The sequence below is a fragment of the Uranotaenia lowii genome, chromosome 2 (assembly GCF_029784155.1).
Source record: "Uranotaenia lowii strain MFRU-FL chromosome 2, ASM2978415v1, whole genome shotgun sequence".
Lineage (NCBI taxonomy): Eukaryota > Metazoa > Arthropoda > Insecta > Diptera > Culicidae > Uranotaenia > Uranotaenia lowii.
The window spans coordinates 297,030,465-297,044,218 of NC_073692.1; the positions used below are offsets into that span (position 1 = coordinate 297,030,465).

Below are 13,754 nucleotides of genomic sequence, written 5' to 3' on the forward strand. Positions count from 1 at the left end.
TCGATTAGTTTGAACTTGCTTCATTGAACAACAAAAGGATGTTCCCGAACAGCCAGATTGTTAATCGAATAGAAATGGGAAGAACAAAAATAAGCTATTTGATTCCATACGGTATTGCTCTCTATTTTTTGAATGAAGTTTTCAATTTACTACAGAATTGTAGCGAGTTCGTATTAGGATTTGACGAAACGTTAAATAAGATTGTGCAGAAGCAACAAATGGATATTAGTGTGCGCTTCTCGAACACAAACCTAGTTGAAGCAAGGTATATTGGTTCTACATTCTTATCGTCGACGCGCTCGAATGACCTTTTGTATGGCGTGAAACTACGTTTTTCTAAAAATCCTGATCTACTGAAACGAGTGATCCAGTATTCCATGGATGGTCCAGCAGTAAATTGGAAAATGCTCAAGGAACTAACTAGCGAGGTTCAAGAACTTGTTTCAAATCCGGCGTACGATTCTCACCATTGCATTGGGAGCTGTGGACTTCACACTGTACATAAAGCGTTCAAGGAGGGACTGAGGAAAAGAAAATGGAATTTGGATAAATTTTTGAGGACGTTGTATAGCCTGTTCTAACACATTTCACTTAGAAGGGCAGATTATACTGCAGTAACGGGTTCAAAATGAACGCTGTTGCCGACAACGAGATTAAATCATAGGAGGCAGTGAAAAATTCGAATAAAATTTTCTCTTGTACGTCAGATAGAAGAAAATTGACACGTGCTTTTTTGCTAGTACAAATATATCGAGTTCTTTTGTAAGAAAAAATAATTTTCCTATCACGGTCCGAAATTCGAACTTACCCCAGCGGAAACCTCCGGAAGCGACAGGTTAAACCCGTTAGATTGCTCGGCCAGTAGAGTCCGAGGTTTAATAAACGCGTTGCTGAACGTGCTGCCAAAATGCTACCGTACCTCAAACGGTTTGTCGACGAGTTAAAAAAAACAAGAGGAGAAAAAGAGGAAAATCATTAAAATTTTAAGCGGAGTTTTCCATCGATTTCCCGGTCGAAGTTATTTGACATTGTTGCTAAAGCTGTAGATGATAATTTCCTGGGAAAAAACTGAGTTTTTTTGTTACGGCCGCTTCGACCGTTGAGTCCTTTTTACGCAAGTATGGTTCCGTTTCTCTTCGATGATTTAACCGGGCTTGTAAGAGCATTGATAAAGAAAGTTGTAAAGCCAAGAAGCCTGAACGACTAAACGCAAAATAAAATAAAAACACTTATAGAAAACAAAAATAGATCTCCTACCTCCTGCAAGCGTAGAAATTGGACTCTCAACTAAATCGGCAATTAAGAAAGCAAATAGTCTGGTCATGTTTCCGACAAGGATATCCTTGTATTCAGAAATAGCTGTAGTTCGTTTTACTGTCGATTTTTGAATAAAATGGCAATACGATCTCCCTTGACTTATCCCATCCAATCCCGATGTAATTGCACACTATCCAGATATTGCCAAAAAACGTTTAGACCTGTGTCTAGAAGTACTTGTTGAAAAGCAACACTTAAGTAGAGCTTGTGCTTATTAAATTAAGGACGAATTCGGACAATTGTGTGCAATACCTTCAATAAGAACATCATTTCGGTATATCGAAGAAAAACACATCGATTGGATATTTTTTGGATGGAACTTATGGGCGAATCGAAAAAGGAGTTCTTCAATTTAACGACCTTATTGCAGAAAATTCTAATTTTGTCTCATGGCAACGCGACGATGGAAAGAGTCTTTCAGGGGGTCAGGGGGAGTTACAGCTATAACGGTAACGAAATCGTCAATCAAGGATGCATGGTCTCAATTCTCAATTCTCATTCGAGATATGTCGAGTCCTTAAAAGCAAAATAATGGAGGAAAATTTGAAAAACAAAACTATAGCGAAACGGGAGGAGAGTAAGGAACTGGAAGCGAACAAATTGGAGGTGCTTTTCGACGCTCAGAGAGAGGCAAGCTTGATGGACGAAAAAATTAAAATAATTAAAAATATATAACATATAAATAAAATTGAAAAATGATAATCAATATTTTCGAACCGAGTGACATAGTTTTAGACAATTGAAAAAAACCCTGCTTATCACATAACTACAAACATAACTGAAACAAAAACAATTTATAGATCATTTACCATTAAAAGAAAGCTTAATCGATGTTCGTTTATATGGTTTCAAAAATGAACATTCGGAATTTTGTTTGGTTTTCTGTTGTATTAAACCGGGAATTTCGTGAGACCATGCGGGAAAAAAACGGGAAAAATGCGGGAAATTAAAAATTGATTTTGAGTGGCCACCCTGCATATGTTTTGGTCCAAGTGATAGAAGATTATTCATTCTTCTAATGCATTTTCGGAATTTTCCACAATAATTACACTGCTTTGAAAGCAATTAAACGGCCTGAACTCAAATCTTGCGTTGATTTTGTCTAAGGTTCGGTAAAATGCTAAATCAAAAAATATTCCAGTCTTGTGTAAAATAAGGCGATAATAATATTAGTTTGCAGCATTTTTGAGGTTCTTAAACATTTTTCAGGTAAAATCAGTTACTTAATCTAAAATCTATCATCATACTCATGTTTTTTGTGCTCAAAAACCCTCTCATATCTAATTGAAGTCCATTGGTTGATAAGTTCTTAAGCTTGATAAAAAAAAATTATACCGAACTGCATCCTCCCTTCTCAAAATAGAAGTCAAACGAGTCTGTTTCAATCATAGAAACATACCTCGCACCCAGATACTTTCTCATGCCAAATTTGATTAAAATTTCTTAATTATTTCTAAAGGTGTGCCAAAAATAAATATTTTCAAATTTCCTCACATGTCTTATTTAGTTTTCGAATTATAAAAAAAATTGATACTCCCCTCCTCCCTTCCTATATCTCCACTCGATTAAATGATCATTCATAGAAACATTTCTCGTATTCAAATACCTTCCCATGCCAAATTGGGTTGCATTTGCTTGATTATTCCTCCAGTTATGCACAAAATTGTAACGGAGCCTTCCTCTACTTTTCCTATCTTCTCGCCGAAGAAGAGGGAGGGGGAGGAAATATTCATTATAGCATTTCTCGTACCCAAATACTTTCTCATGTCAAATTTGGTTCCATTTGCTCGCCTTCCCCGTCTTATCTACCCACTGAAATAAGGGTGGGGTCTCAAATAATCAAAGAAGCATATCTCGTATTCAAATACCCTTCCATGCCAAATTTGGTTCCATTTGCTTGATTGGTTCTCGAGTTATGAAAAAATGTAAGGGAACGACCCTCCCCCCTTCCTATCTCTCCAATGAAAAGAGAGAGGGGTACCAACTATACAAAGAAACATGTCTTAAACCAAAATTCTCTCCCATGTCTAATTTAGTACCATTTGCTTGACCGGTTTTCGAATTATGCTAACCTTTGTTATTGTTTGGAGTCTTACCCTTCCCCTCCCCCTTCCAGTAAAAGATAGGGCACCCAAACCATAACAGAAACCTTCCCCGGCCACTAGAGTACCAACCTGTCAAGTTTCAAGCAAATCGGTTCAGAAGTTTCCGAGTTTATAGGGAACAGACAGACAGAAATCCATTTTTATATACAGTGAGCCAAACAAGAATAGTACCACTATGTGTTTAGATTATTAAAATACGAATGATTGAAATTCGTCGAAAATTTTTTCTTCAATTCATTTCAAATTGTTAAACGCATAACGCGTTGAGGACCAAAACTATGAAAAAAGTGCGAAATAAGAATAGTATCACTTATGTTTTTCCACTTGTTCTACAAAAATCAATATTATTTCTAATATTTTTCTGTGAAAAAGTTATTAATAATGCTTCTATGACCTTTTTGAATTGATAACTACATTTTTAGGCATTTTCTAGAATTCCAAAGGTTTCAAAGGGGTTTCAAAGAGATTTTCAGATATTTTTTCTAGCACGAAGGAATTTGACAATAGAGCTATAATAATTTATCAAACTGCTTAATTTCTTCATGAAAATGACGTGAAATGAAGAAACAAACGTTCTAGGTTAATTTTGAATCAGAAAAACAGGTTAGAATTCGAAATCTTTGATTTTCAGTAAACTCTACTTTCTCCAGTTTTAAGTCGTATATGGCAGCATCATCTTGCAATTGAAACCAAATTTCGTCTTAATATTGATTTTCCGGGTAGATCTAGACCCATATTTATCTTTTCATGGTAGTTTTCCAGCACAGTTTTTTTTGGAGTTCACTGTGAAGAAAGCTTTTCTGGATATGGATCTGAATCTGGAAAACTCACCAGCCCAAGAATTTCCCACCGCCGAAGTTTCTGCTCATCTTCACTCCCGATCCAATTGCAAATCATACCAATAATACTTTTAGCCATCTGGTTCATCAATTTTTTTTAAGTACAACATTTTTCTAATTATCGGTCCAAGAAATCCACTTTATATTGACTTTGATTTAATTCTAATTATTCGATTTAGAACATAGAATTCTCTAAGAATCGTCAAATTTCTTCGTGTTAGAGGAAAATCTAATAAAACCCTCTTTGAAACCCCTTTAAAACCTTTGTAATATCAGAGAACAATTTGAAATAAATTGTAGAAATTTTTTTTGACAAATTTTAATCATTCGTATTTTAACAATCAAAACACATAGTGGTTCTATTCTTGATTCGCTCACTGTATATGGATTAAAAGTGAGAGAAAAAATTAGTTTCAATAACTCGTTAATAATTCCACTGAATTACTTTTACACATCCAATTTGATTCCCTTTATTGATGAAAAACTGGTTCTTACGCTATTCGTTATTAAAATGTCTCAAAATCTCATATTAACTTCAGGTTAACTCCTTCCCGATTTAGATCAAACTTGGCTTGTTACCTTTTGGTAAGCCATCGATCTTTTTAAGCCTGAAGTTCGTAAGTTTTGTGATTTTGTTTTCTTTCCATACTCATTTAAGTTACTTTTCTGTACAATGTGTAGAATATTGAAATGAACAAACATTATTGTTAAAGTCCTAAGCATTCCAAACACTATCCGAATGTTCAAAATTGGCAATTTGCTATAGGCCGTTTTCTTAGATATCGATAAAAAGCCACGATTTCGTTCGTATCTTAATAATACGTACAATCGACAATATTAAACAAAAACTCAACAAAAAAATTTCGTCAAAATAAACTTAAACAGTTTTTTTGAATTCCGAAATTAGATTTGAACGTTGCTGATATGTCCCGATTAGGGAATAAATTTTTTTTTTTCAATACTGATTTTGGCCAGAGTTGTTCAGATTTCGAGTTGAAAACTTAGAAATCAAATGTCCGGTTTTTGCCGGGTTTTTGTTTTGGAAACGATAAAAATCACCCGGGTTTGCCCGACCCATTCGGAAAAGAAATCTTGAAAAAACCATCATAGCTTCTTTTACTTTCAACCGATTGTTATCAACAATCTTCAATTCTTTATTTGAAATCGATCATTAAAGTCAACAGAAAATATTATTTCAAATGTTCAAAACTTTTCTAAAACCATTGATGAAACTGTTTTTTTTTCTTTAAGTGTAAGCTATTGTGGCGTACTTTCATTCTTCATAAAAAATTAATTTAAATGGTCGGTAGAGCATTTTCTCACTTTTAATATGAAAATAAAGATTGACAATTTATGGACTTTAAAAATTAATTTTCTTTTTTCTAACCTCGTTTTCGAATTCAGCGGCAGCTGCTGAACTGTCTATTTTTTTCACCAAAGTTCAAACCTATGCTTACCCGAACGAGAAAGAGTTACTTTTGTTTTAAAACTTCAACAATATTTCCATGTATTTTTGAACGGGGACAACGAAAACTTCTGTATTGTATTCTATAACTAGCTAACCCAGTATGCTTTGCAACACCTTTGAAAATAAATGAAAATTAACTTTTTTGGAAATTAATGAAATTTTATTTAGATGATTTTAGATTAAGGTTGCCAGATTGCCCGTTTTTTCCGGGTTTGTCCGGATATTTTATATAAAATTCGGGAAAAGTCCAGTCCAGCCCGGTTGCCCGGATTTCATTGAAAAATGCGCGCATTTATTCATTTTATAAAAAAAAAATGTGATGTTAATTTTTTTTCATTTATGTCTTTAAAACGAAATTTTTTGAGCAAATAATCATTGGAAGGTTTTTGAAAGTCGAAAATACGGTTTAAAATCTGTCGAGGAGTTTTTATGAAATTTTTTTATCCTTTTTTTTTCTTCATTTTTGTTAAGTTATTTCAAGGTGTTGACAAAATTTGGGTAGTGCTCGGATTTATGGTCGTCAATTTTGAAATCAAATGCCCGGATTCTGCCAGGTTTTATATAAAATTTTCCGGATTTGTCCCGGCCGTATACGTGCTGAATAGTTTCAAAACCAACTTTATTTTAGAATAATCTCAACATAATTCAGATGGAACCTTTTCAAAATGCCAACTGCAAATTGCAATGCAAAGATAAAAGGAGGAAGATCTTGAATTACCTTAGAATATTTTTTCGTAAACTGATAACGTTATGTTCCACTTATGGCCACTTATGGCCATTTGCTTGCTTGATGTTTTAGAGTTTTGCCAAACAACTTGTATGGAAGCACTCCTTCCTCTTCCCATCTCACTATTGGAAGAACGGAGAGGAAGAAATACAATAAATTATGTATGGGAGCCCCCTACCCCACCCACCTTTAAATTCCCACAAAAAAATCTCGTTTCCGAATACCTTCCCCTATCAAATTGGATTTCATTTGCGTGTTCAATTCTCGAGTTATACTAAAAATATTATATGGAAATCCCCCCCATTTTATTCCATTTGCTTGATTACATAATATCCTTCGTACATCAGATTGCTAGTTATGTTTTTGAGATTAACAAAAAAAGGAATTATTGGAGTCGATCTCCTCCGTTCTAACTCCCCCAACCATGAAAACATTTCTTGTGCCCAAATATCCCCCCATGCAAAATTTGAATCCATTTGCTTGATAATTTCTCGATACATCCAACAAAAATTGTATGAAAGTCTCCCTCCTCCCTTCTCATCTAACCATTGAAAGGAAGGAGGAGCATCAAACTTTTCGAGTATACAAACACTCTTCAATGCCATTTTTTACATTTGCTCTATTATTTCTCGAGATCTGAAAAAATGTATGAGTACCAAAAAATCATGGAAACATTTCTCGTAACCAAATACCCTCCCATGCCAAATTTGGTTCCCTTTGTTTGATCAGTTCTCTTGTTACGCAAAAAATGTATTAAATTTTCGCATTGGAAAGAGCGAGGGGTCTCAAACTATTATAGAAACATTTCCCATATCCAAATACCCTCCCATGCCAAATTTTGTTCCATTTGCTCGATTTATTCTTGTTCAACATTCCTCGTACCAGAAAACACTTTCATATGCCGAATTTGGTTCCATCAGCATGATCAATTCTCAAGTTATGCAAACCTGTTTTTTTTTGTTTCGGAGAGGTGAGGGGTCACAAACGATAACGAAACCTTCTTCGGCCTCGAAAGAACCCACCTATTTCAGTAGTTTTCAAGTCTATAGGGAACAGAAAGGGAGATAGTAATTCATTTTTATACATATAGATTTGTCCAAATAACTGGTATTCTTCGAGAGTACTGCCAAAAACATTATCATTTTTATTCTTAGGCAATAAATCTATTTTTAAATTCGTCCTTTGGAAAAGTAAAGCTGCTAGAAAAAAGTTAATTGCATATTACGATTTTTTTTTTAAGTTTGCATTGGAAATGTACCTAGTTTTGGTTCTGATGTTCAATTCTATTCTATTCTATTCTAATTTGTTTATTTATAGAGGATTTTAACCAACATGGGATGTTCAATTCATTTATCACTTATTGAGAATACAGTAATACATGATCCCATCTTCTGGTTACCCAGCTCATTGTTTCTTACATTGGATTTAGATTTAAGAATTTAATTCAATTTTTGAAATTTTGGTTGGTAAATTTAATGCTCACAATTATTTTTAATTATAAGTCTATTCCATTTACAAGTTACCAAATTGGACTCAATTAAACATTCTGTGTTGTACTGTGCTTTGATTTGATGTCTGTTTTTTCTGATATTATTCGGTGTCTTCCATGGAAAACTGACGCTCAATCACGTTCCAATTCTTTAAATCAATTTTTGACGGTCGCCATGGAAGAAAAAAAGTCATCTTTTCTCCGTCCATGGCGACCGTCAAACCTGGTTTGGGAAGCTATTTTGAGCTCTTTCAGCTTGCTGCTTTGCCAAAAGCCATAATCGAATTTCTTTAATGTTTCTAAATTCGAGGACAAACTTCTGAAAGTTTACGAAGTAATTTTTTATTGAAATTGTGGTGTCATCGACTTGGGTGATTAATCTTTATAAAGTGGAAAAAAATATCTAATCACATACAAAAGTGCAACCACTTTCAATTAGTCCCGGATGCCGGCAAACTTGAAACCACCCAATACCGATTCCTAATTGTCACCGATGATTTAAGAAGGATGCACCTTCGATAACTTATGTAAGAGAGGAAGTTTCACGTTTTCTTATCACACGTCCGCAATCTAAACCAGTGTAAATGTTTTGCAGAAAGAAAAAAAAATCCGAAGAGTATCATCACAGTTTTGGCGCTGCTAACGTGACATGACGCGTTTGGCATCATCCGATCGTTTTTTTTTCTACACAGGTATCTCTTTCCGTACCTTTCTCGTTTCAATTTAAACTGTTCCCGCACATTTCTGTGGCGTATTATGAGTTGACGTGAGCTGAAACTGATGCGACTTATGATGAGCTTTCATCTGTCTTATTTGCGCCACTGTTGATGATGATCATGATGGCTGGCTGGTTGATGGCGTATAAGTATTTCTGTTTTGGCTTTTACTAAACGTGGTATTTACGTTTGTTTTTTTTTTCTTTCCACTCCGACCCGCGAGATGAATCGGGCTTGCGGCAAGTGACAGAAACATGTGTAAGTAATAAAATTTCATCACGGAGACGGTTTTGATTAACATTGCTGCTGCTGCATAAGAGAGTCTTTTCGGTATGAAGAGAAGTATGCAACCTGGGGCTTATAAAATCATTGGGGGTTTATCTCGTCGTTATGCACAGAGATTGATTAACTGTCCGCTTATATTCGGTAATCCAAATCGGGCGAGGAAATCACCGAACCGCCTCGCAAAACCAGCTTCAAGTTTCGGCCATCCGTTGCTAATCACCAGGCCACGCCACTATTGAATGCTAAAACGTCACCTCCTCCTTCTTCTAAATATGTTTGTTAATGTTTACATACAACAAGTCTCGACCACCCTTCTCACTTACTAGACTCTGGGACGCCACGCGATTGTTTTTGCAATGGCAACTGAACCGAAACTTTGTGGGACTGCCGCCCGCCGCCTGACTTAAGATGATGTTTGGAAAGAAAGCAGGCGGCTGCGCAATCTGTTTGTTGCCAAATAAACTATCATCAACGGCGCGCGATAAGGATGAACCTTTTGCAGTCGCAGATCGCTTCACTTGGTAATTAAAATTTCGGTAGGAGATTACGGGTTGAAATAATCACACGATTTGGTTTGAGACTACTTTTTTTCTTTTTGTAATAGTGAACTTGTAAAAAATTGCACCTTGACCTTCTTGTGGTATAACCATGAAGAGGGAAGCTACATACGTCATTAATTACAAAATGAAACTGGCTGGCATCTTTGTTTCTTTTTATATATAATCTAGTAGAAATACATTTTTAATAGGATTCTACGAGGACTGCAAATCCTCCTTAACTTTAACTTGAAACTTCTGAACCGATAAACGTAAAATTTGGGGTGAATCCGTTTTCAAGAACGGGAATGGTTTCTTCAATACTTTCAAACCCTTCTGAATCCAAAAAAGGCTGGCTCCTATACCAAACTTACAAAAAAAATTACGCAATTTGAACATTTTTTAGGAAACTACTGAGCCGATCAACGTGAAATTTTCATGTAGCTTTCAAGTCCGGGCATGGTTTCTATAACACTTAAAAACCCCTTCGAATCCAAAAAGAGGGGGCTCCCATACAAAATTAATAAAAATATGACACAAACCAAAAACAATTGAACCGATCATTGTGAAATATGGTATGTAGCCGTTTTCTAGACCGGGAATGGTTTCTAATATATTTTCAACCCCCTCCGAATCCGAAAAGGAGGGCTTCCATATAAAACCAATAAAAAAAATTGTCAAAATATCAACAATCTTCGATAGTTTTTTTTGAAATGATAAACGTAAGTTTTTTGACATAATGACATTTATTGAATTGACAAAAAAGTTTTTACAAATTCAGATGATATATTGTTTTGATAGACACTTCCCATTTCAATGAATTAAGACTCTCATATTCAATAAATGGAACATACATAATATTATTAAAGCCAAAGTCTTTGTGTTTTCATAAAGTTTGGCACACTTTTTGGACACTGTACAAATTTTCCTGTATCCTTCCCCTTCAAAAAGTATATTAAATTGTATTGAACATCCCTCCTATTTTTTCCCTCATGAATATCATGAAAAATAGTTTGGTTTTCAAAAGTGATGATTTTTTTTTTAAAAAAGAAGGGTTATTTTTATTATAATAATTTTATACAATCAATTTTTTTCCATGAAATGGGTAGCAAAGCACACCGGGTCAGCTAGTATTCCATAAAAAAAATTACAAACACCATAACCCTATAAAATCATATGATATACCATATGAAATCATATGAAGCGTTTGGCAGGGAACTCCACGCTTCATTCCTCCCGTGTTCCCGTATCTTTTACGTTTTTCATCACATGGTAGGCCTGGCCGTAGTGGTATCTGCAATGCATGTTCTATGTATCAGATACTATGTTGAAAAGAAAAATGAGGAACGCAAGTTTTTCATTTTCCAGGACGCTTACAAGTTTTGGCCATGTTGGTGTGAGAAGAAGAAGAAGAAGGAGAAATTTTTCTATTCTGATTCTTGCAAACTCATTCCACATTTTAGATTTTAGTTTGAAATTTGTCTTTCAAAAAAAAAAACTGCAATATCAACAATGTTCAACAATATATCCAAATACATGGAATTCCCTGCAATTTTTTTTCACACAAAGATTACATAAAATATTTTGCATTGAAAATCAATTCCATAATTAAAATCCTGTGGATGATTTTCTTTTTCAAATAAAAAGCAGGTTTTTTTCAGTAAAAAAAAATGGCCAAATAAACTCAAACCTTACTTTAAATTTTACTTTATCAGCTGAATTATGTATTAAATGTGACTTGATGAATAATTTGAAATTTTAAAATTGAACTGACAATCAAAATTTTAAGTATGGGATCTCGTGCAATTTAAACCCCCCAACGAAAGAGTCATCTTGAAAATTTTATCTTGATTGTGAAACTCTTTTATAAGCTGAATCTGAATTTTGATATTAATTCTACATCAAAATTCAGCACATGAACTTAGGATTTGAATTGAATTTTGGATCTGTTTCCGAATTTCTATACGATTTCTGAAATATACAAAAAAAAAACGATTTGAGAATATCGATTCCAAATACAAATTTTTTCAGACTCTCAACCATGAATCTATGATTTGAATTCTGACTTTTTCGGTTTGAATCTGAATTTATTATTTTTGTTATTACCGACTTGCGAATTTCAGTTGAAATGTGAATAAAGTGAAAAAACTGATGAATCTGATACTGAGTTTTTAGTTCGGCATCGCCATTTTGAAGCTTTATAACGTTAGAATTCTGCATTAGAACTAATTTCTAACTTTTCTTCATTACGATTTTAAAGTGTTTAGCTCAAGAACTTCGGATGAATATCTATAAAATTCTAAGGATGGTTTCTACTTTTTTTTAATATTTGGAAAATAATCATCTTAATATTGAAAATGCATACGAGTTTCGAAAATCATAAATCATGTTTTGAATGAAATGCAAAACCAAATTTGAACGATTTTTAAACAGCTTTTCATTTCTATTTTATAATGATGATTCGAATCGAAAGTCAAGAATCCCAAACTGGACATTTAGCAAAACTGAAGCAGAATTCAGAACTTTGAGTAGGGATTGTTGTTCTTGAATACATTTATTCAATGATCAAAATTTTATTATGAATTTCAAATTTTAAGTGTAGAGTAGAATACCTGCCTTGCCTTTTTGGACCCTCATTGGACCCTCTGTGATGGTTTTTTTTATGCTATTTTCATTAATTTAATTGAAAAATCATAAGAATTTGGCTTTTTTTTATTTTACTTGAGAAAAAGCAATAGACATTACCAAACTTATCATATTTTTCTAATTCCAATATATAAATCCAAAAATTTGCATTTACATAAAAATTATGATTTTGAAAATACCTACAAAATCGAAAAAAATTTTGTGTTATTTCCGAAATTCTGTGTTCTGTAACACAAATTCTCAAAATTGGCTCAAAATTCTGTGAAACTATAGATTTTTTTGTGATTTCGGCAACCTTGGTACAAGAGCTTCTTTCAAAGGCTCGAGTTTAAAAAGGTTTAACAACTTAAGAACACCTTAACACATATTAGAGTTGCTCTTAGCTCCTAGCGCAAGAAATGTAGAAAAAGCATTAAAACTTTGATATAGTATTTTTGCAACTAAAATATTTGTTTTTCAAAACAAAGTTTGCTTTTTCTATCGAAAAAATGTCGAAAAGTAGGACCTTTCAAAACAGAAGTTTTCAACACAGTGCTTCTTTTCGATACTGTTTTGATTTGGAAGGAAAAAAATACAAGCTGTTTCTTCAGATTGAAAAACTTGATTCTAAAGGGTAGGATTTAGCGGTATAAAAAATTTTTTAGATGCAACTCGTTACTAAATTCAATTTTTTTTCGACGTAATTTCACGACTCGTGCTGAATAATCCACTTTTTGCAACTTGTTGCATAAATAACTATTTTAATGAACGTTTTGAACGAATTGAAAAGTTTTCCAAATGAACATTTTTTCAAAAAAAAAAAGTTTAATTATGAAAAGAACTCTGCTGTATATTTTTTGTAATTTTTTGTAATAATAGTCCAGAGCCTTCAAACTAATGACTCATTCATTCTAGCATGATTAGTCCTGTATAATTTTTTTTTCTCATATATTTAAAACTTTCTTCATTGTTTTCTAAAGAAACTTCAACTTTTTTTCAAACATTTTCAATTCTTTATCTAACACACCTCTTTTTATCTTTTTGCATCATAAAGTAAAACTCTTCAATACTATAAAATATTCTGTAAACGAGACATCAATAGCCTTTATCTAAAAAATCATTGCTTGAATAATTTGTTTGAATAAAATTCTTGATAAACAAATAAAATTGTTCTAAGTTTGGGAATTTTTGAACTGTGAAACTCGAAAGTTATTAGCTGGCAAAATCATTGAAAAAATGATGTGACGCATTGCGTTCTTATAAAGCTTTTTAGAAAATTTTTGATACGACGATCGGATTTTTGGAGATATTTTAAAACTCAATTCAAGCTTTAATCTAGGTATATTGTCCGTCGTACATCTGTTAGCTCTGAGGCAACCAAAATTAAATCCACTCCAAAAAGTTATACATTAGCTGTGCGGGACCACTGAAGATGAAGCTGTGATGATTGCGGTCTGTTTACTTTTTGCGGAGATGTATTTTTTGGCAAAGGCCAGTTCGACTCTGACTCTGACGTAGCCACTCCGATGGGATGTAGGAAACGAACAACACCGCCAGCTTTTAGAAAATTCTCAAAAATATCTGATAGTTTTTGACTTGTTTGTTTTCCACCCTGCTTTGAATAACAAATGGCACCAAACTAAAACG

The 13,754-nt window shown here is 33.6% G+C and overlaps 1 protein-coding gene across 3 annotated transcripts in view; it reads left to right on the forward strand.

The window, feature by feature from the left end:
• LOC129748366 (rho guanine nucleotide exchange factor 11) overlaps positions 1-13,754 on the forward strand; it is a 353,958-nt gene that overhangs the window by 21,412 nt on the left and 318,792 nt on the right. The gene's annotated exons all lie outside the window — the stretch shown is intronic.